The sequence below is a fragment of the Herpailurus yagouaroundi genome, unplaced genomic scaffold, assembly GCF_014898765.1.
Source record: "Herpailurus yagouaroundi ecotype Mexico unplaced genomic scaffold, PumYag 190, whole genome shotgun sequence".
Taxonomy (NCBI): domain Eukaryota; kingdom Metazoa; phylum Chordata; class Mammalia; order Carnivora; family Felidae; genus Herpailurus; species Herpailurus yagouaroundi.
In genome coordinates, this window is record NW_024412421.1 from 22,509,018 (window position 1) to 22,531,635 (window position 22,618).

The following is a 22,618-nucleotide window of genomic DNA, read 5'->3' on the forward strand; positions in this document are numbered from 1 at the left end:
AATATTAGTCTCTCTATATTAGGGACTCAGATTGTTGTACACCAATGTTCATGGCAGCATTGTTCCCAAAGCCCAAAGGACAGAAACAACCCAATTGTCCGTTAACAGTTGAGCGGATACACAAAATGTGGTATAGCCATACAATGGAATATTATTCAGCTCTGAAAAAAAAGAATATTATTCAGCTCTGATACATGCCACAACATGAATGAACCTTGGAAACCTTATGCTAAGTAAAAGAAGCCAGCCACAAAAGTGCAAATGTTGTATGGTTCTACTTATCTGAAGTCCAGAATTGTCAAAGCCATAAAGACAGAAAGTAGATTAGAGGTTTCCAGGAGATGGGACAGGAGGAAGTGGGGAATCAATGCTTAATGGGTACAGAGTTTCTGTTTGGAGTGACAAAAACTTTTGGAGGGGCACCTGGGTGGCTCAGTTGGTTAAGCGTCTGACTCCAGCTCAGGTCATGATCTCGCAGTCTGTGAGTTCGAGCCCCATGTCGGGCTCTGTGCTGACAGCTCAGAACCTGGAGCCTGCTTCAGATTCTGTGTCTCCCTCTCTCTCTGCCCCTCCCTTGCTCGTGCTCTCTCTTGCTCTCAAACATAAATAAAACATAAAAAATTTTTTTAAAAACTTTTGGAAATAGTGAGAATTATGTAACACTGTAAAAGTGATGAATGCCACTGAACCGTATGTTGAAAAGTTAAATAATTATATATGTTAAAATAATTTTTAGATACACATACATGTGTGTGTAGATAGACAGATAGATATAGACAGATAGATAGATAGATGATAGACACTTCCTGACAAATCCTAAAACCAGATGGTCAGAATGAAAAAAAAAATCCATGAAAGCTATAAATAGGCAATGAAATAAATGGAAGGTAGAAAAGAAAGTAAGCATCCATCTCAGAACTATTCATTTCAAACTGTCTCAGAACGAAATACATTATCTTCCCTTTGCCTGGGCTTCCCCTACAGATGTGGGCGTTTGTTTGCAGCACATACCTGTGGCTGCATTTCGAGACCTCATCTCCTGCATTTGGGGCCGAGTCCCCCTCTGAACCAACACACCTGACGTGAAATGGGCTCTAAAAGCAAGCTTGCTCTCGAACACACTCCTGCTTTCAAGAGGAGTCTGAACACAACGTCCCATTCCCTGCCTTCTCCCGCCCTGTTTCCCTTCCGCCATCTGACCATCTATCGACCATCATTCCCACTGTATGAGGACCTGGTTGCTTTCACTGGTTTAAGAAACGTGAAGGACTACTGTAAGAGAGCCCGTGGAATGTGGGGAGGTCTCTTAACCTCCCCGTCCATGAAAGACCTTCCCACCCCTCAGCCTCTAGCTCCTACTTGCTGTCCTGAGAAGAAAAAGCTACTTTCTAGAACCGTAATGGGAGCCCAAACCCAGAGCCAGCAGCAGGAGCAAAGTCTCAAAACCCCCGGGACATGTAATCACGTTCTCCAACCTGGTGCTGGAAGTAGGCTTGTGGCTTCCAACCTTCTTGGCCTGAGGCCAGACTTTCCAGGCCTCCCTCCACCCTTCGACTCCTTCCCCTCATCTTCTGAACCAGAAGCTTGTTAACTGTTTTCCTGTGCTTTTATTTCGATTTCAAGGCACCCTCTGTGTGTTAAACCTCAAAGAAAGTTTGCTCCATTGAGTGCAGTGCTGTGACAAGTGGAAGCTCCAAAGAGCCCTGTTGAAAATGGTTTTGTTAAAATGAATGGTGTTGGGACTCTCTCCCCCTCTGCCCCAACCTTTCTTTCAAATGAAATTGCATTTGTGCCTGGCTTAAGTTGCCCAATATCAATCCTGAAATTCTTAAAGATGAAAAGCAGAACAGCCACACAATATTTAAAATGTGAAATGATTACAAAATGGCACCAGGCCAATGTTTATGAATCATTGAATATGATCATAAAATCATAAAAAATAATCACCAAAAGGTAAATAAATTACCCAGCTTACTGCTTATTTTCACATAGGGTCTGACACAAAAGCTGCAGCCATGAATGATTTATACCTGTTTTAACAATAATACTCATTTTACTGAAAGATGGTCAGCACTTGGGCTGCTGTGGGCAACATGCCAGTTGTCGAAAGGTTAATGTTTCAGCAGCAATACATTAAATTATGAATAATACCGGTCCCAAAATGGAAGGTTATTAGCTCAGTATGCTTAATTAGCTCAGCTAGAACTTTGCCATCAAGTAGCAGTGCCCATTACGGCAGCTGTAGCAATGATGAGGGATGGCAGCATTGGGATTCTAATGCCAGAAGTGGGGGCAGGTAGAGGGGTAGGAGGGGAGTGAGGTGTGTCCTTTATTTTCATTTCATTCAGTGTAGCACTGAGAGAAGCGTCTCAGAAGCTGGTTTCCAGGATTTGAACTCTCCCATAGTTTCTCTGTGAAGACGTCGCGAGAAAAAAAAAAAAAAAAGCAGGAATTACTTGAAATAGGAAAGGCATGGGGCTTGGTGTTGTTGACCCACCATGATCTGCTTCTCCACATCTGCTTGCTGCTTCTTAGCTTGAGACCTAACCTACCACTGTAACATAAGGTACCGTTCACGGGCTGGGCCCGTCCATCAGCACCCATCCAACACAGACATTTGTTCAACAGCTACTATGTACCAGGCATGTACAAAGCAGTTAACGAGACGAGACCTAAGGGAGGAGACAGCCCTTAAACAGCCAACGATGTAACTGGTGCATTAATTACAGCCATGTGATTGTCACGAAGGGAAGGTTTTTAGAACGCCAACGCCTAGACTGGAATTGGGGTAGAGGTTCTTGGAGAAGGCTTCCTGAAGAAGTGCCGTTTGCTCTGATATCTAAAGGGTGAGTAACAATTAGCTAGGTGGGTCTCTAGGAAAACTTCGAGGCAGAGAATATCTAAACCATGCATGAGTGTCCAGAAAGAAAGATGCTAGAAAAAGATGCCGGTGTTGCTTAAAAGGAGTAGAGGAAGAACATTGGTCTGCCAGGGCCGTAACAGTGCCATTGGGCACCTAGCTTTGTGTGGGTACGTGTGCTTGTGCGTGTGTGTCCACACCTGTCCCCACAACCCTCTCTGGTTTTTCCTTGCCCTTTCCTGGCTTTGCCCTGCCAGGTGCTCTGGTTTGAAACTCTGAGTTTCCAACCGGGAGCAAGGCCGGGACTCACCCATGATACCATGCCGGCTACACCCCGGCTGTCTGCACCACAGCCCAGCTCTACTTAGTACTATTAGTAGCTTGTTTTTTTAAGCCCTAAAATTCATTTTCTTTTCCCGCCTTGCTTCCAGAAAAATAAATAAAAGTGAACACATCACTCATTTAAGACGAGGAATGGAATTTAGGTTGAGTTTTTCTTTCTATTTTTATGATTAGTTAGAATTTTCCTGGGAACGCCGCCAGGAGGGCATTATGGTGAGATAATGTCCTGTATTTAATCAGTGTTGCAATGGCGAACTGCCTTCTGCGGGGAGAGGCCGAGTTAACGCATCCTCCTCTGTCTTGTCTGCTTTCAGGATGCGGTGGGCTAGCCCACAATGAAGACGGCACTGAGAGGTGGCAGGGCTCCAGGCTTGCGTGATGGCCCGCGGGTGGACAGGATGCAGCCGTGACTCCTTCTCTTCACCCAGGACCCATCAGCTCTGAGAGCCCTGGAGCCCCCAAAGTAGCTGAGTCAAAGGGCCCCAAATCTGACCAAAGTGATTAACCTTGGTCCTGCATCCAGTGGACACTCCTGGCATCTTCCCCTGCGGCTTTCAGACGTCTATTGGCCTGGACACTCTTCTTGCTTTCAAATGTGCATCTCGCCCCTTTGCATCTCAAACACAATGTGTGCAGGGGAAGCGCAAGGCTTCTAAGTGAACCTGAAGTCAGCAACAGGTAGGACCGGATCAGCCCCTTAACTCTGCATGTGCGCGGTCGTCCAGAGAGCCCCAGAAACGCTGCTGGAGGCGGCGGCTGGTGGTTTGCAGTTTTCCGAGTTGTTCTTGTTTTCCTAGATGGTTGATCCATCACAGAAGAATGAAAGTCCCTGGCGGTGGTAAAATAGAAAAGGATATCTTTGAAAGATGTCTTAGAGAGATGTCTGAAAGGAAGGAAGAAAATGAGAACCCAGGGAAAAAGGAGAACAGATTTAACCTCAAGGAAGGGAGCACAGAGAATAGGTAAATGGATGCAGATTGACCTTTCTCCGCAATTAGCACGGTGGCCAGGAAAACAGGAGCGTGTGGGGCACACAGAGCCTTTCACATTTACTGTTGTCCCTATGAAGTGTGGGGTCTGCGGGAGCCGTCTGTTCAGGTAAGGGCAGTGGAGAGAACAGGATGCCCCAAGCAACCCATAAATAGCAGGGTGAAGACAAAGTGTTTATTACTTAGCCTCATGAAGCCCATATAAGTGCTCTCCCAGGGTGCGAGAGAGCAAGAGCATGTGTGAGCTGGCCCGCGTATGTCCCGGGAGTGGGAGTCCCAGAGCCCATGTTCGCGCTTGGCTTGATTCTATGAAGGCGTCTATTTGATGGAACGTACTGGAACAGTTCATAGCCAGCCCAGCAAACCTTGTGTGGAGACAGAGCTTTCTTTTTCTCTTCCCTTTTCCTGTTTGCAGTGAGAATGAGGCCTTTCTCTTCTCGGCCCTTTGCTCTCCCCAAAGTTGTCTCACGAGGTCATTGCCAGCTGACAGGCTTCCTTTCAGGGCAAGGTTTGGATGGAAACAATGCTCTGTTTTCTAGGGGGCTGGTGAGGCTCTGGGCCTATTCCCGACTAGGCTGCCCTAAATTGAAATGGGTTATTGTTTCAGTAGGGCTCTCGGTTTCTACACACAGCTCGATCTATGTGATGCAGGAATTTATCCTTGTATGTGTGTGCATGTGTGTGTGTAGGGACTACCATATATATATACATGCCATCAATATCGAACAATAGAAAGGTGTTTTAAGATCATCGTGTTTGGCTTCAAGCCAGGTTCAGCCACTTACTAGCTGTGTGTCCTTGGGCAAGTTACTTCCCTCTCCTTTCGGGCATTAGCATCCTCAGTTCAGACTTTCTGTAAGGTACCTTCTTGTTCATTTGTTGACTCTGTGATTGCACAATACTCTATTACCGTGTTCAACAATGAGCTTAAAACCACTTTTTTAAAATAGCTTATACATCAACAGAACCAGTTTTCTAACAGCCGTCAAGGATATGTGCTGAATGTTCCACTGAATCTCCTGAATACTGAATTTACTGGTTTGCAAAGGTGAATGGAAAGTAGAAGAGATCTGTGTTGTCAAGTTCTAGGGTCTTGAAAAATCTTTATTGATGTACTCAGGGTTATCATCTATAATAATCTTTGTCACCAGTGGATAATGTTTTGAGAATTAAGAAACACTTCCAAAAACTATACACTGGGAATTTCTGAATGAGACACTCCCCCCCATCCCCCTGTGCCCCTAGCTCTGCAAACTCTTTCATCTGATGAGGAACAGCAAATAGATCAAAGCAATTAACCGACACTAAGTTTGACTGTTTTTTATCATTATTAGTAATGATCAAATATCATAATATCAAATCTCAGAGGCCTCAGAGGAAATGGTAGGACAGTGACAAGACTCTGCAAGGCCCAGCCTCTAGGATGTGAGGAACCTTCTGGCATAGCCAACCTTGTGCTGGCTGACTTTGCAGAAGTGTCGCCAGCACAGAACTATGTGCCGGCCTTCCAGGAAGGTAAGTCAGTGGCTTAGCCAACAAAGAGGGATTCCCTGGGATTCTGCCAATAAGTGCAGTGGGAATCACAGCCCTACAGCCACCAGATGCCATTGCCAACTCCTTTGTAGATCTCCATGGGGTGGTCTCTCCCAGGCTGGCTGGCCAGTATCTTTTTGGAAGAGCTTGACACTGTTGCCTGCCTGGTTAGTGGCCTTACTGCTTTTTAAACATTCCTACCTTGGGGGGCCTAGGTGGCTCAGTCGGTTAAGCATCTGACTTCAGCTTAAGTCATGATCTCACAGTTCGTGAGTTCAAGCCCCACATTGGGCTCTGCACTGACAATGCAGAGCCTGGTTGGAATATTCTCTCTCCTCTCTCTCTCTCTCTCTGAAAATAAATAAGTAAAGTTTAAAAAGAATTATAAAAAATAAACCTTCCTACCAACTTTCTTTCCTTCCTTCCTTCCATAAACATTTATTGAATATATACTTTGTGTCAGATGCTGTTCAAGGTACACAGTACTCATATACTAAAACAAATGGTCCCTGAGCTCAAAGTACTTTCAGCTTCATGAAAGAGATAATCAAGTAGACAAGTAATCACCAATAGAGTTTATTTAAATAAAGTTATATACACTGAACTTGGAGAGCAGAGTAGAAAGAAAGTAACTTGGCCTAGAGGGGGTCCTAGAAAAGATGTTTCTGATAGATATCATTCCCAGCAGAGGAAACACGACTTATTTGGGAATCATGTGTAGACATTTTATGAATCATATTTAGGATTTGGGGAGGAATCGGGGCTGAAGATGATTTTGGGCACCCCCAGCCTCAAAGCAACCACAGCTGAGGCTCAGGGATGCTTCTTCATCCTTCTGCCCTGCAGACAACTCCCCAGGCCTGGACATTGTTGGGAGGAATCTCCACATCTTGCCAGTCATCCATAAAAGACATGGTGATCATTGTTAAGACCTGCAGGTCAGTCTCCCAGAGTGACATCCCACCTCAGGTTCAGTGACTACAAGGATCGAGAGCCCTCCCTGGCATATTCATCCTATCTAGAAATGAATCTTGATTCACTGGGCTTCTACTGTCAGAGACTATACCTGATTTATGACAGCTAGTGCAGTGTCGATGGATAGTGCAGTCACTACTTCCATGATTTAATCACAGCGGAGCCCTTGATGTTTCTTATATTAGACCCTTTGTTCAATGATACAAGTGGTTTCGTGTTGGGCAAACTCTCTCCTGTTTAATTTCTCCTTGTTAAAAGATGTGCATTGGTTAAAGAGATGCAAGTGTATTATGTGAAGACGTAGTGCCACATTTGCCTTTGGAAGTAGATGTATGGTTGTGCAGACTACCGAAATCTGGCCCCAGGGCTACGTTATGTCCATATGCAAAGGCCCTACCCAGCCCAAAGCCTTCCAATGAGCCTTACTTTTCTGCTTCTGGCTCTCTCTGGCTACTCCCCACCCTCATACTCCTACCATGGAGATTAAATAGTATGACCTCCCTTAGAACCCACACAGGGCCAAGATTCTTCAATGACTAGCCAACATGACCAACAGTGTAGGGATAGAAGATCCGACTCTTGTGATAAGATGAGCTCCTATTTATTAGTGGTTCTGTCGGCTGAAACCGATGTCTTAATATCCTTGATCTCCTCAGTCAATGTATTTGACTGCCTTGACCCTCAAGACCTTCTTCATGATGTTTTAAACCTCATTTGATTACCTGGATTTGTGACCCCACAATCTGCTCTGACTTGCCATACCTACCTGGTCCCTAAAGCCCTTAGTATGGAGCCAGAATTCTCATTTGCTCCAGTAATACCTCCCTTGTTCTTCTCCATGCTTGGATTTGATACAAAGACAGACTTCATTTAGGTGATTCTTGTGGTATTCTAGGCTATATTTAATCTTAGAGATGGTGAGTACAGGTATATGAAAGAAAAAAAATGAAAGTCCAGCTTAGCTGATAAACTTTTTTGTTCCTTACAGTTTAAAACATTCCCCGATCTTTGAAACACATTAAATCTCATAATGTATTAGAATTTGGTGACACTATCTTTTACTACTGGAAAGAGTCCAGACTGACATGAACAAAGTAATCTTTTCCATGAAAGAAGACATATGAATGCCACTTGCTTATAGAGTCCCATGGGATTCTCGTCTGTCATCCTCCATTTTTAATTAGAGTTGTAATCATCTCTCAAGAGGCATCTGGAGGCTTCATTAAATCTATCAGCTTCACTACGATATATAAAACTGGTGGTGTTTAAAATCTTGGTCAAATAAAAAATAGCAGGAAGTGGGGCAAAATGTATCTGTCATCTAGGAAGTTCAGGTAAAGTGAGTTTCTCTTTCACTCTACAGGACTCTGACTTTTATGTAGTCAGCACCAAAACAGCACCCTTTCCAGTTGGTACATTTGCTTCGTGTCCACCTCACATTCCTGGAGCCTTAAGTCTCCAGTTACATCATTAGCAGCTGTGGTTCAGGGCTTTTTTTATGACCATGAACATGGCTCACTGATGCTTCTTGCATGATTCTACTGAGCATGCATTCCTTCATATGTTGAGAAGGAGGCTGCCTTCTGAGCAGAGTTCACTAAAAGCCTTCCCTGTAAGCCACTCTGAAGTAAAACCCATAGCAACTAGGAGTGTTCCAGAACCTTTCTTCTTCCATTCAGCCCGCTGGGTGGGTCTTTCAGCCTTGATACCCTTCCCTCACCATAGAACTGCAAAGTATCTGATAGTGTTTGTCACCCTTGAGTTACTTCACATCCACAACAGGTAGTCCCGTGACCCTTTGAGATGGATCAGTCTTTCCAGGTTTGGCACTACAACCATAGCACTAGACCAGGGGTTTTCATTAATGGCACTATTTTTAACTGAAAATTTATTTATTTATTTTTTTTTTTGAGAGAGAGAGAGAGAGAGAGAATGCATGTGAGCAAGGAAGAGGCAGAGGAAGAGAGAAAGAACTGTAAGGAGGATCCATACCCAGCATAGAGCCTGACACGGGGTTCGATTCCATGACTGTGGGATCATGACCTGAGCTGAAATCAAGAGTCGAATGCTCAACTGACTGAGCCACCCAGGTGCCCCTCATTGAAAATTTCATTGATATAATTACTATTGGCATTTTGAACCAGATAATTCTTTGTTAGTGGAGGGAGGCATTCCTGGCCTCTACCCACCCGATGCCAGTAGCACCTGTTCCTCAGTTGTAATGAGCAAACATGTCTCCAGGCATTGACAAATATCCCTTGAACAGGAGGTAAAGTCACCCTGTAGTTGAGGATCACTGCCCTATACCTCATGTGGAACAAGTAAGTAGATGTGGGGCTATCTGGCTTTCCTAGTAGAGGAATATTCTGGAGCATTTGTGGAATCTTCCCTGGCCTCCAAAAAATAGGAAAGACAAAATATGACCATGAAGAAAGTCACATGAGCCGTAGAAACCACAGGACTTTTCATCATTCGTTTACAGTTGTTCACTCCACTATTTTATATATCAGAGAATTACTCAGATGTGTTAGCAGTTGTGATGTAGAGGGATGTCCAGCTATCTCATATCCTATTGATCTACTTGGTGCCATCACGGGGGGTCTCGTTAGAATGAAGCCCGTAATATGTTTGCATGTTATGCTCACTTAGGTGGCTCCATTAATCCAGGGTTTTCCTGAAATGCACTTTCCTGTGTCTCATTTGGTCATTGCCACACATTCTAGTAAAGTTGTGATGTTTTAGAAACTGTGTCATCATTTCTCAGTGTTTTCATTACCTTTCGTTTCAAAGAATGCCTTTATTCTAACAAGCTCATTTGAATGGGCAGTGACTAAAAGAAATAATTGGGCCTGTGGAGATCTGTCCAGGCATACCACTTCCTTCGTGCCTAAGAAGCCTAGTCTCCTAGTATTCACGGCAGAGTCTGCTTTCATCTTGTACAAAGAGGTAAAGTAAGTTAGTGGGAATGAAATGTAAAATTCATTCATTCATTCAAAGAAAAGTTTTCAAAGTAGGACATTGTGCTAGTTACCATGAGATATTTAGAGACACATAAGACACAACTTCAGAGTTCAAGTGCTCTTTTTCTAGCAGTAGAGTCAAAATGTGGACAAGAACATTTGTAATACAATGCCTAAGTGCCATAGGCATTCAGAACAAGGTCACAGACAAAGGTGGCTTCTGCACACTACACTCTATTGTCTGGCCCCAGATTCTAGAAGGCATGTGTAAATGGCCCTTGAGAATACTTCACTTTCTTCTTCGACATGACAGTGGATCAGGAAAATATGGGAGACAAAGAACAGTTGGGCTTTACCCAGGCATTTGGCAACATGGTAAATGACAATTTGTCCATTTATCTTATGGGGAATAAGGTGAAGTAGGAGTTTCTTAGTAACCAGTTGACCATTGTTGGTGTCACTGAAGAGGGAGATTCTGAGTGCTGCGATATTAAGGTTTTTCATCTTAATCCGTGTGTGATTGTCATGAGGTCATACGTTGCAGAATAAATATTTCAACAGATTTTGATAGGCCAAGGCAATGAACCAAATCTAACAAGACAAAATATAACGCAAGAAAATGGAAAGTTTTGTCTGGGATCCAAAAATCCATCTGCACAAATATGGGGGCCAGGTGCAAGCTTGGCAACAGATGTTGAGGAAGCATTCCCCCCTACCTCAGATTTGGGGTACATTAAGAATCATCTGGCATTCTTGTTTAAAATGTGGATTCCAAAAAAATAATAAAAATAAAGTGAAATGTGGATTCCCAGATGTCACCCCCAGATTGCCAGATTCAACAAGTTTGAGGTGGTACCCAAGAATCTGCATTTATCAAGGATCCTGGGTCATTCTGAAATAGAAGCTTCAGTGGGCCACACTCTGTGAGCCACTATCTTAGAGCTTTAAGTTGATAGCAGGAGGATTCAACCATTGTATTGAGCAAAGTGTAATTAGGAGAACAAAGGAGGTGATGACCTTGCTCTCCTGTACTAGGTGGAGGAGCAGATGTAGATAGTTTACATTTAATCTTGGGACATGACCCTTTAAGAAGAGAGTCAAACTGAAAACAAGGAGGTGAAAGAACTCAGAATCAGGTCTTGTAAAGAGCAGCTGCAGGAACTGGCAGTGCCTAGCTCAGAAAGGTCACAGAGAAGAGGACAGGACAGGACAGGAGAAAGGTTGTCTGTGTCAGGGAATTAAACATGCTCTGTGTCAGCAAGTGCCTCACAAGGTGACACAAGGACCAGTAGGCAAGAGCTACAGGAAAATCACTTTATGCTCAAAATAATGGCCATCCTTCTCCATTGCTGTCCACAAGGCTGGGGGTGTTCAATCATGGACCGCGGAATGTGATTCAATGATTCTTTTAAGAAGTTGAGGAGCGCCTGGGTGGCTCAGTCGGTTGAGTGACCTACTGGCTCAGGTCATGATCTTGCATTTTGTGAGTTTGAGCCCCACGTCAGGCTCTGTGCTGATGGCTCAGAGCCTGGAGCCTGCTTCGGATTCTGTGTCTCCCTCTCTCTGCCCCTTCCCCACTCATGCTGTGTCTCTCTCTGTCTCTCAAAAATGAATAAACATTAAAAAATAAAAAAAAAAGTTAAGTAGTGAATAGGAGGGTTGAATCTGTGGTAGAATCAGGGGAAGTTTGGTTTGTTTTATTATTTTCTTTAGTAGGAGAGAATAGAGCATGTGTAGGTTTTCAAATATAAATGGATTGATTAAACAAAGATAGGAGAGTGGTGGGGGCAGGCATGCCATGGTGACAGGAGTAGGGAGAGATTAAAATAAAGAGTAGGGGAGTGGGGTGCCTGGGTAGCTCAGTCGGTTAAGCGTTCAACATTGGCTCAGGTCATGATCTTGTGGTTGGTGAGCCTGAGCCCCGGGTGGGGTTCTGTGCTGACAGCACAGAGCCTACTTCACATTCTCTCTCTCTCTCTCTCTCTCTCTCTCTCTCTCTCTCTCTGTCCCTCCTGCACTTGTGCTCCCTCTCTCTCTCTCCCAAAAATAAAATAAACATTAAAAAATTTAAAAAGTAGGGGAGTGGAGGGACCTGTGAAGGTCAGACTCTAGAGCCCAGGAAAGATTTGCAGTAGAAACAAGGCAGAACAAGAGAAAGGAGGTAATGGGTAAGGATCCCAAAGCATTTTGTGGTGGAGAAGAAGGTGCAGAGCAAGGCACTATAAGGTAGCATAATGTGCAAGTTGATGAAATTCATTCCAATCATGGTTTCAAGAAACAAGGTTTGAAATCTGTTACCCAGAGTTAAGAAAGGGTGCCATTGGCGGGGGCTTGATGAGCGTGGAAAAGGTGTGGAGCAACAGCTTCAGGGAATTTGTTCAGCGGTCAGCAAGCATTCGTGGCTGGCTGTTGCACTGTAGAATGTTGTACAGAGTACAGTCCACTCTAGGTCCTTACGCCCCCAGCCGTGTTAAGCAGTCTGGAGGCTACAGTGACGAGCAGGAAGCTCTTGGACCGGGAATCAGCATAGGGTACCCCAGAAGGACAAAGGAACTTGAATTTCAGGCTCACAAAGATTGGTCAATACCAAGCTATATTTGTCAAGAGGCCACTTCAGAGTTTAAACAAGCATCTATCTCCATTAAACTTAGAAACCCCCAAACCTGGAGATACCCAGAAGTACCCAAGATATCTGAATTTCATTTCATTGTGCTTTGTGCTCCCATCTTGGTCTTCACAGAGTTGGAGCTCTGCTGACTTAAGGTTGTGTACATGCAGTGTGTGTTCTAGAAGTGTTGAGTTTTTATGAAACTCTGAGATTTTAGGAAGTGTGAAGACCGCATGGCCACTATAACTTATGTGAAAAGGTGTAAAACTATGAAGTTTTTTACGTACTTTCTCTCATTTTTCCCATTTACTTCCTAGCAGATTTTCAATGGATTTCTGGAAAATAATGGCTTTAACTTGTAGAGACATACAAGATAGACACGATCTAAAAGTTTACCATACCTGTCTTTGGCCTTGAACCCATTGAATTCAGAAATCCATTCAGATCATATCTGCATCCATGGGAGAGATCTGGAAACAGGCCTGTCGAAGCAGAGGTCTAAGCTTTGACTGTTTGCTTCCTCATTGTTTTCCCATGATCAACTTTTAAATATTCCTTAACTACTTGTAGAAACACCTCTCCTTTAAGTAGACTTTTTGCAGGGCCAAGTTTTTGTAAGGAAATCTGTTATTGTTGGCTAAAATCATGGGAGAGTAACTTCATTTTTAAGAACTTGGAAAGACTGAAAAGAAGCAAGATTAATGCCTCTATTTTTAAAAAGCAAAGAGGAAGTTCGTAATGTCCTAATCTGGAACTTTACCTGGAAAAAATGATTGCCAAATCACTTCTAGAATAATCTGCAGTGAATACAGTGTTGGGAACTTATATCACTTGACAGAGCAGTCCTGTCAGACTGATTCATTTCCTTCCATGAAAAAGTAACAAGATTTTAGTAGATTGAGGGGAAATGATAAATGTAATCTATATTTTATTTAGCAAGATGCTTGAACCTGCTCCATCCAACATTTCGGTCGATAAATTCAAAAAATTGGGGCATTGGCATTAGCTGTCTAGGGGGCAATTGAGTTCCTATCTTGGGGTCTGGATTTAATAGCACATCCTTTTTGTAACAGGGGAAAAGTTACCTGATCTGCTTTAAGAGGAAGAAATAGAAATGTTAGTAACTTACCCCAAAAGGATCCTTTATGCTCTGAAAAATGTATATCTGATATGTTTGTCATTCATGGTTTTGATTATTTAGATATGCTCAGAAGATGGGTTACGAATACATGTTTTTTATAAAATGAAATAGATGCTTGCTCACAGTCATTCATATACCCTGCTTGTACATCCTCCTGAAAATTCCCCGAGAACTTCCTGACAGAATCGGTTCTCAGGCCTCTCTATCACCAAAGAAGGGGGAAAAAAATAAGAGGAAACAATAACTCTGAAAGCAAGTGAGATGTGTGGAAATAAATCTGTCATACTCTGTAATTCCAAAAGGGAAAGATACTTCTGGAAATTCTATTCTGGCCTCGGAAAGAATCTGTTTCTAGAAATGGTGGTAGTATTATGTTGATGATTATTCCTTGGATTTACATATCTCCTGTGCTGCAGGGAGCCCACGCACCTTGATAACTTGTGTCATTTTTAACTATTAATCTTCACAAAACCCTCCCTGAGGAAATCTGGTGGTTTCTTGCATTCCTCATTTCAGTAACCATATGCCCCAAATTAGATATATCAGATACCTGGATATGGAGAAAATTTGTCCTTGATAATATATCTTTATCTCTGCCCCATTTCCCAGTATTGGTTTTCCCCGCTAAGTGAAAGTAGAACGGTCCTACGGAAACTTTCATAAGCCAAAATGGCGTAAAGCGAAGCAGCAATTACCATTAATTTATATGGAAACATCTTTGAATGTTTCCAGACCCCCAAATAACCTCTCTTAGGTTTTTCTGTTACCTTAGGACACATCATGCTAACGGACGCCCAAAATAAATTGAGATAAAGCACAAATGCTCACAGACACAGTTCAAATCTCTGGCAGCTGGTGCTGAAATGCCGGGTGTGGTTCTGGAAGGGGCTTGGTGGCTGCTTGGGGTGTGCGTGGTCTCTGTAATGGCTCACTGCAAAGCAAATGCTGAATGCTATTTTCACTTTTTGCCCTTTTTTTTTTTTTTTGTAAAACAAACTTGTCTTCAGATTTCTTTCCATTCATAAAAATAGGTAGTAATGTAGGCTTTTGTGAAAGTGATGTGGAGTAATGTGAACTTTTGAGAAGCGGGGAATACCTGCACCAATGGAGTGAGCCCAGATCCCGTAATACCTAGAAAGAATGTGTTGGATTTGTGCAAGGCTATCTAGTTTGTATAGCCTTTTTCATAATAGCTTGTTCTTCACACTCCAACCTCACCTGTGCGGACAGGTGAGCAGTGGCAGGATAATATTCACCAGTCTGCCATGTATTAAACACCTGCCAGGTGCCAGGCATCATGAAAGACACTTTATATTAACCATCTCACTTGATCTGCCACCAACCCTGTAGGGTGTGTATTGTTATCTCCATTCTCCATTTTACAAGGAGAAAGCACAGTCCAGCATTAAATGACTTACTGGAAGCCATCGGGCTCTTGGTGGCAGAGCTGGGACCAGAAGCCAAGTCTTTGAAGATCTTTACACATTCTAAGTTTTAAGAAAAGACTTTGATTCCTCTAGGTAGTTACACAGTTCTTTTTTATTTAATTTCCTACATGTTAAAAACATTTTTTTAACATTGTACTTTTATTTTTGAAGGAGAGACAGACAGAGTGCAAGTGCAGGGGGGGCAGAGAGAGAGGGAGACACAGAATCTGAATCAGGCTCCAGGCTCTTAGCTGTCAGCACAGAGCCTGACAAGGGCTTGAACCTACAAACTGTGAGATCATGACCTGAGCGGAAGTCAGATGCTTAACCAACTGCACCACCCAGAAGCCCCCCGCCAAATTTTTAAACATATTTATTTATTTTGAGAGAAAGAGGACATGTGCAAGTGGGGTACAGGGCAGAGAGCGAGGAGAATCCCCAGCAGGCTCCACGATGTCAGCGCAGAGCCAGTCTTGGGGCTCAGTCCCATGGACCTGTGAGATCATGACCTGAGCCAAAATCAAGAGTCAGATGCTTAACCGACTGAGCCATCAAGGCACCCCTACTTTCCTACGTGTTTTAAAAACTGTGGGTTGATTTGTATATTGTGTATCACTGCAAGGTGTGTCCATCTCTGGCTTGTGGTCCTTCATGCTTGGCTGTAAGGCGTGTCTTTCCTGTGCTACCAGTGTCATCTCTCTGACATCCCTCCCAGAGCAGATTAGGAGAGTGGTTCTGTTCTCTAAGTACCAGCAAAAAACTTTTGTTTTCTGTGGTCATTTGCCATGAAAGAGATAAGTGTTAGGTATCTCAATCAGATTTTTAAAAGTACACTGATGATGAAAAGTGATTGTAAATCCACCTTGTGTTATTGTTACTCCACTTTGGCCCAGCCCACAGGCTCAGCAGTTGAGATTACTTCCTTTAATAAATAATCATGGAGTAAACGCTTAGAAAGAAAGAAAGAAAGAAAGAAAGAAAGAAAGAAAGAAAGAAAGAAAGAAAGAAAGAACCGGATCTCGGAAAAACACTCAGTGAAAGTCCTAACTGTATTCATTCATTCTGAGTTTGTGGAGCGTATCTCTATACCCACAACTGTTTTCATCCTGGAATCATTATTAGCAATTTAGTGTCATCATCATTGTCATCCTCCTCATCATCAACATTATCATTATCCTCCTCTTCACCACGGGCACATCACTGAGTAGCAATTAGCACTGTGGGCATTTATGGAGATGTGTACAGAGTATACTCCATATGGCGCCTATCCTTGGGGAAGCAGGTGGGGTAACACATAACATGAATCCAAATATATTCATAAATGCATGTGTGTTTCCACATCATCACAGGTATTGAATAGCGAAACAAATGGATCTTATCAAACATTATTTTGGTGTCTGCTAACTAATCCAAGAAACCTCCCCAGAGAGCTGAATATGAGAAGCTAAGTGAGGTCACTTCCAGCATTGGGCCTCCTCAGGAGGAGGTGAGCCTGAGCTAGACTCAGGGACGGGGGAAAAGAACTTCCTGCACACCCTTTCCCAGATCCCTCCAAGGTTGAAAGGCAGCATATCAAAGGACCTCAACTCCTTCTATGGTTGTGTGTGTGTGTGTGTGTGTGTGTGTGTGTGTGCGCGCGCGCGCGCGCGCGCGCAGGTATGTTTTGTTTTGTTTTTTGTCTTGTTTTTTTGTTTGTTTGCACGATTCCCACCACCCTGTATCTCATCCTGGCTTTAGTTTGACAAACAATGATAATAACTGGATAGTGTAGAATTCTTAACAGAGGCATCTCAAACCCACAGCTGGGGGTTTGGAACCTGTGTTCCACCCTATTCTTTTGTGCTTTTACTTCGGCCAGGGCCCCATAAATATTCATGGAGATGGTAAGAATGACATTGAGACTCTCCTTACCACTTTATTTGGGTTCCAAAACCACAAAAATCATTTAATTGACCAACAGAACTATCTACCTAATTGACAACTCAAAACAGCGAGTCCTTGGCCTATAACATTTGGAAGTTTAAAATTAGAACTTGCACAAAATATTTAAAGCCAGGAGAAAGTTCTCGATTCCCAGCATGTCTAAAGAGGATTTAGATCTTGACATGCCTGAAGAGACATGTCTGTGACTGGAGCTTCGCAAAAGCCCCCCACCCCCACCCCTGGCTGGCTGTGTACCTATGAAAAGGTCTTTCTATAAGGTGACTTCATAATATCTGAATTCTCTCCTGCCTGGCTGCCAGGGCCATTTAAATGTGCACTGGAAATGTTTTTCAAGAAGTAGGAATGCATGTGAACATTGAAGAACTACTATTTTAATGTTGAAGGTCCTATTCTTAGATTTTACTAGGGTCTTCCAACAGGATGCTATATTCCTGATTTTCAACATAACCCAATGGTAAATATGCCCATTAAAACACTCTTGTCATGGGGCACCTGAGTGGCTCAGTTGGTTAAGCGTCTGGCTCTTGATTTCAGCTCAGGTCATGATCTCAGGGTTTGTGAGATCAAACCCCGTATCAGGCTCTGAGCTGACAGCATGGAACCTACTTAGGATTCTTTCTCTCTCTTTCTCCCTCTTTCTCTGCTCCTCCCTCACTTGTGCTTTCTGTCTGTCTCATAATTAAGGGAAAAAAACACGCATGTCCTCCTCGTAGAGTTCTACCTTTATGAGTGTTGGGGACTATGAGTTCACATGTAAGTAATGATTACTTACTGGTCTCACTCTTTTTAAAAATGTTTTTATTTTAATTCCAGTTAGTTAACGTACAGGGTTATACCGGCTTCAAGTATGCAATATAGTGATTCAACACTTCCATACATTACCTTGTATTCATCACAAGTGCACTCCTTAATCCCCATCACCTATTTCACCCATCCCCCAATTCACCCACCCTCTGGTAACCACCAGTTCGTTCTCTATAGTTAAGAGTGTTTATTGATCTCTCACTCTCTCTCTCTCTCTCTCATACTCCCCCCCTTACTTGTTTGTTTGGTTTCTTCAGTTCCACATATGAGTGAAATCATATGGTATTTGTCTTTTTCTGACTGACTCATCTCATGTTATACTCTCTAGCTCCAGCCATGTTGTTGCAAATGGCAAGATTTCATTCTTTTTTTATGGCTGAATAATGTTCCATTGTATATATTAATGACCTCACTCTTGCATGACTTCACATGCCTCCCTCTGCCTCCCTGCCCTACCCCAAACTAAAAGGTGTAGGAGCCCAGGAGATGACGGCCTGGGTGGGAGATGGGAGCAAAAGAGCTCTGAGAGCCTGCTTTCTGCCCCTTTTCCCGGGCCAGTCAGTTCCCTTTGAAGGCACCCGTTGTTTTACCCTCTGGCCTCACAACCTTGCAGGCCACCTCTGAGGCAGTTTCCAGGGACATCGTATCTCCACCTTTCCATTAGGATAAATAAACAGTTTGGGACTCCCGTGTCTTTATTAAACATTTCCTCTAAACTGCATGCTTTGGCTCTGAGCCCGCGTGCACCAAGCAAGCTGTCCGGGAGCAGCCGGACCCCAGAGCCCTGCCACTTGGTTCCTCCTATAAATAGCCCTCCGAACAGGCAGCAGGCACCTGCGCTGACCACTGCCCCCTCCTCTCTGCCTCCATGGTCTTCCCAGCTCTCCAGGTTGGGAAGACGCCGAGACGCCCCCTCAGCCCCAGACAGAAGGAGCAGCGGCAGCGGCAGCGAGGTGCGTGTGCTCGGTGGCCCCACAAGGCCAAGAGCCGCTGGGACCCTGTGGGCCGGCCGTGGGGAAGGGAAGGCACCCCATCCTGCAGCAGTGAGGAAGCGTGGGAGGGAAGCTGGAAGAACGCAGGCTGCAAACAAATAAATAAAGAAGGCATGTTTGACCAAACCCCCAACACCTAAATCTCCAAGTCCACTGGAGCAGGAAATTGAGTGGCTGAACGGAGCGGCCTTGCTCTGCCCTCCCCCCACCCTTGGCCTGGAAGGTTTTCCAGGCCTTCCAGAGGTGTTTGCTTTGTTTTCTTTTGTTTTGTTTTTTTTTTAAATAAATCTCCAATCTACACAGAAAGAGGAAGTTTGTTTTCAAAACAGCGAAGATTCAGTGGCCACGGACGTGAAAGAGATTGAAAGAGGAAGAAAAAGGCTTGTCGAAGAGAAGGAAAAAGGGTTCCCAGAAGTCTGCGTGTGTGTGCGCGCGTGTGCGTGCGCGCCCGAGACGGTCGAAGAGGCGGCCTACAAGGAGAAAGAAAACAAAGGAAAGTGTGACAGAGAAAGACAGAGAAATAAGTGGGAGAAGGCGCGAGTGCGGGGGGGAGGGGCCGGGCGCCGCACGAGGCGCAGAGGCTGGACGCCGGAACGCAGGCACGGCCGGCGGGAGGGAGGGAGGCGCACATGTGTGAGAGAGAGACAGTGATGTCAGCATTTCCTTCTGGATTGGTCACGTGGGCCTTGCCAGGTAAACAGACTGGAAATAGACTCCATAAAGGCAGAGCCTGCTGGGGGAGGGTGGAGGCGCTGGCGCTTCACCCTTTCCTCTCTGCTGCGTCCTGACCGAGCCGGTTTTCGTGTTTGCGACAAGGTGGTCTCCGAGTGGAATTGCCTTCTTATGAGCCAAGGACTATGACTCAGGGAGGGAAAGCTATTTGCTTTTATAATTAGCTCTAGGACTTTTGAGACGCTTTGATTTCAAAAGAGAATGGAGGTGGGGATGTGTGCACGTCTAAGCTCAGATGCTGTGAGAGTGTCTTGGGCAGGGGATTGCTTATCCTCATTTGTCTCCTTCCAAGGGGGTGGGGGTCAGATGGGTCTAGATCCAGGATGGCTTGGAAGGCCGCCGTTTACAATAAAAGGGTCCGATGCTGTGATGATCCATATTAGGAAAAAGGAAATGCTAACAGGCCCTAGGGTGAATATATTCTCCTAGGATACAGCTCCGAATGTGACCCTGGTACCACAGGGAGGAATGGAGACCCAGGAAAGTGATGAGGTGACAAAAAGTCCTCACTGTGACTCAAGCAGTTTTTTCAAAGGGATATAAAACCAATCCCCATCCAAACCGTGGCAGGAGTTCAGGACATTGTAGAATGGTGGAAGCATGTCTGGAAACTTTATCTGAAAAGCAGAGTAGATGGAACAGGTGATTTTTCCACCTGGAAAGCTCTAGAGTCCAAAATGGTGAGAGGCTCTTTCTTCAAATTTCCTGGAAATGGGGCCTTTGCCTCTCTGATGAAATAGCTTCTTTAGGTTGTTCTTTGAATTGAATTGATTCGGAATTGAAATGAACTACCTCATTTTGGTCATAATTTTCTACATCCTTGTGGAAATTTGGCCAAACCTGTGAGGAGAGTGACGAACTATCCCAGTTTCTAGAGCTGAGGGGATTCCTGGGATGCAGTTGTAAATCTGGAACAGTCTTGGGCAAAGTGGGACTCGTTGGTCAACTGTAGTGGGAGGCCCAGTCTAGTTATAATAGGATAACTCATGTCCATCCTGTTCCACCAACAAACAGAGCAGAAAACCCCTTTCATTCCCTATCATCTTTCTTCCACGGTTCCCCCACCTTCATTTCTTTCTCTTAACTGTCCCTGAGCCGTTTATAGCAGAGATGACTGCAAGGCAAATTTGAGTGGATGTGACTCTGTACATGGACTTGGGAGCTGGCAGAATACAGCGGAAACTGAAGAGTTGACTTTTGTTGCACCTGGGGAAAAAAGAGGAGGGGGAGGGGACTGGGCATCCTTGCCTCCTGTCCCTCCCCGCCCCCAACCTTCCTTGGGCCCTGGGAGGAGGAGGAGCCCATCAGCACCACAAGTGTACTTTCAGCCCTTGGATCGAAAGATAGATATTTGATACCCCTCTCTGCTAACAAAATACGTCACTCTGACAAGATCCCAGCCCAGAGTTATTTTTGTGGCATTATGTAATTGGATTGCCTGGTCAGGAGCACTTCCTTAACAAGGCTTCGGCAGCCCCTCGGTGTGGGCCTGGCCAGTCCTGCCCAGTTACCCACTCTGCTTCAGCCCAAGACGAGACAGCTAACCGCAGCAAAGAGATGTCAGCCAATGCCACTGACCTAACTGCCCCATCCCCTCGCTGCAGAAGCCCCGGAAGGAGGACTTCGGTACCTGGTCGCACATGCCGTGGCCAGAGTTGGCTGAAGACTCTCCCATAGCCAAACCTCAGTACCGCAAACCGGGCATTTTTGTTCTGAGGGGGCTGCGGGCCTGCTGCCGCAATTCATGCCACACAGGCAGTCGGAACCTGAGAGCTCCAGGAGCAAGCCCCAGCGTGACCAGGAGCCCCTCCGCAGGCCTGCCATCTGGATGTCACTCCCCTCTCTTCTTCCCCAGCTTTCTGAATTTCCTCACATTTATTCCTGAGTAATTGGTCATCTGATCATCCCTTCCTGTTAGCCTGCTGACTCACAGAAGTTAGGAACTTGTCTGAGCTTCAGACACAGTAAGAAAATTGACAAAGAAAAACAACAAAAAAAAGGCCTGGTGCCATCTTGCCCTGATATGGCCCATTGCGGGCCCGCCATCGCAGGGGTACACTGGCAACTGTTTCGGGGTGATATTATGTTGCTGTCACCCTGGGGTGGGGGCTTGTTCATCTTTTTTCATTGTCATTTCTGTCTGTGGCCTTTAGAGAACATCCTCCATGCCTTTCTGTGATGTGTCTCCCGGCCCGGAATCCATATCTAAACCAGAGAACCTTTCCCAGAATATTTTTCTTTCCCCCTTCTCAGCCCATGTGCACTACATCTCTCCTCTTATTTTTCCTTGAGCCCCTGCTTCTCCTGACCTTGACAAGAAGCAGACGGTGTAATAGACATAGCTTTAAAGCCAAATGGTGCCGCGTTCGAATTCAAGCTGAGCCACTTAAATAGCTGTATGTTCTCAGTCTCTCTCAATCTGATATTCCTCATCTATAAAATGGGACTAATAATACCAGTTTCCCAAGGCTACTGGGAGTATTGAACAGATTCATGTAAAGTGTCTGCCAAGGGACTAACACATGGTGGGTGCTCACCAAATGTAGGGTTTCAACAAAGGTAAGGAGGAAGAGAAAAGGGCGAATTTGCCAGGCTCCTAAGAGCTAACCTCCGTCCCCCTTAAGACACCACTGGTCTCCTCCTGGAATGCCCTCGTTAAGGGTGCAGAACTGAATCTCACCATCATTGGGGGGATGGGGTCAGGAGGGAAAGGGAAAGGGTTCCTGCCATAGAGACCACCATGGCTGTTCTTTCTGGGGAAGCTTCCCAGTCTGAAAATCTCGCCTCTATCTGCCTCCTTACAGTCAGGGTCTCCCTGTACGCCCTTCCAATGCTGGCCACTAAGTTGAGTGTATTAGCTCTAGTTTTGCGTGCACCAAGTTGCAGGGGCCACCAAGTACCCAGAACAAAGGAACGAGGGACAAGTGTGGTTTCTCCCAAAGTGCCCACATGTGTGAACCTTGCATGCCTGTTGCAATGTAGATAGAGGTCATTCCAACTCCACAGTAGGAACCAGTTGGAACCCATAAGTCAGGGATCCCGAGACCAAAGTGAGGTCCAAATAGCCACAGGCAAAATGATGGGGGAGAGAAGGAAGGAGAGGTTCCCTGGAGATGGGTGGAGGCGAGAAGACCAGCGCCCCGGGGCACCTCTCACCGAAGTGCACGATCTGCGAGGGGCTCTGACGTCAGCTGTACCTGCAGGGGCGAGGGCGAGGTGGGGGAGAGCCCGTGGCAGAGTGCATTTGTTCCACTTGGCAGGAAGCCCTTCCCTGAAGGCTGTGAGTTTAACCTTTAGCATTCAAGTGTCGG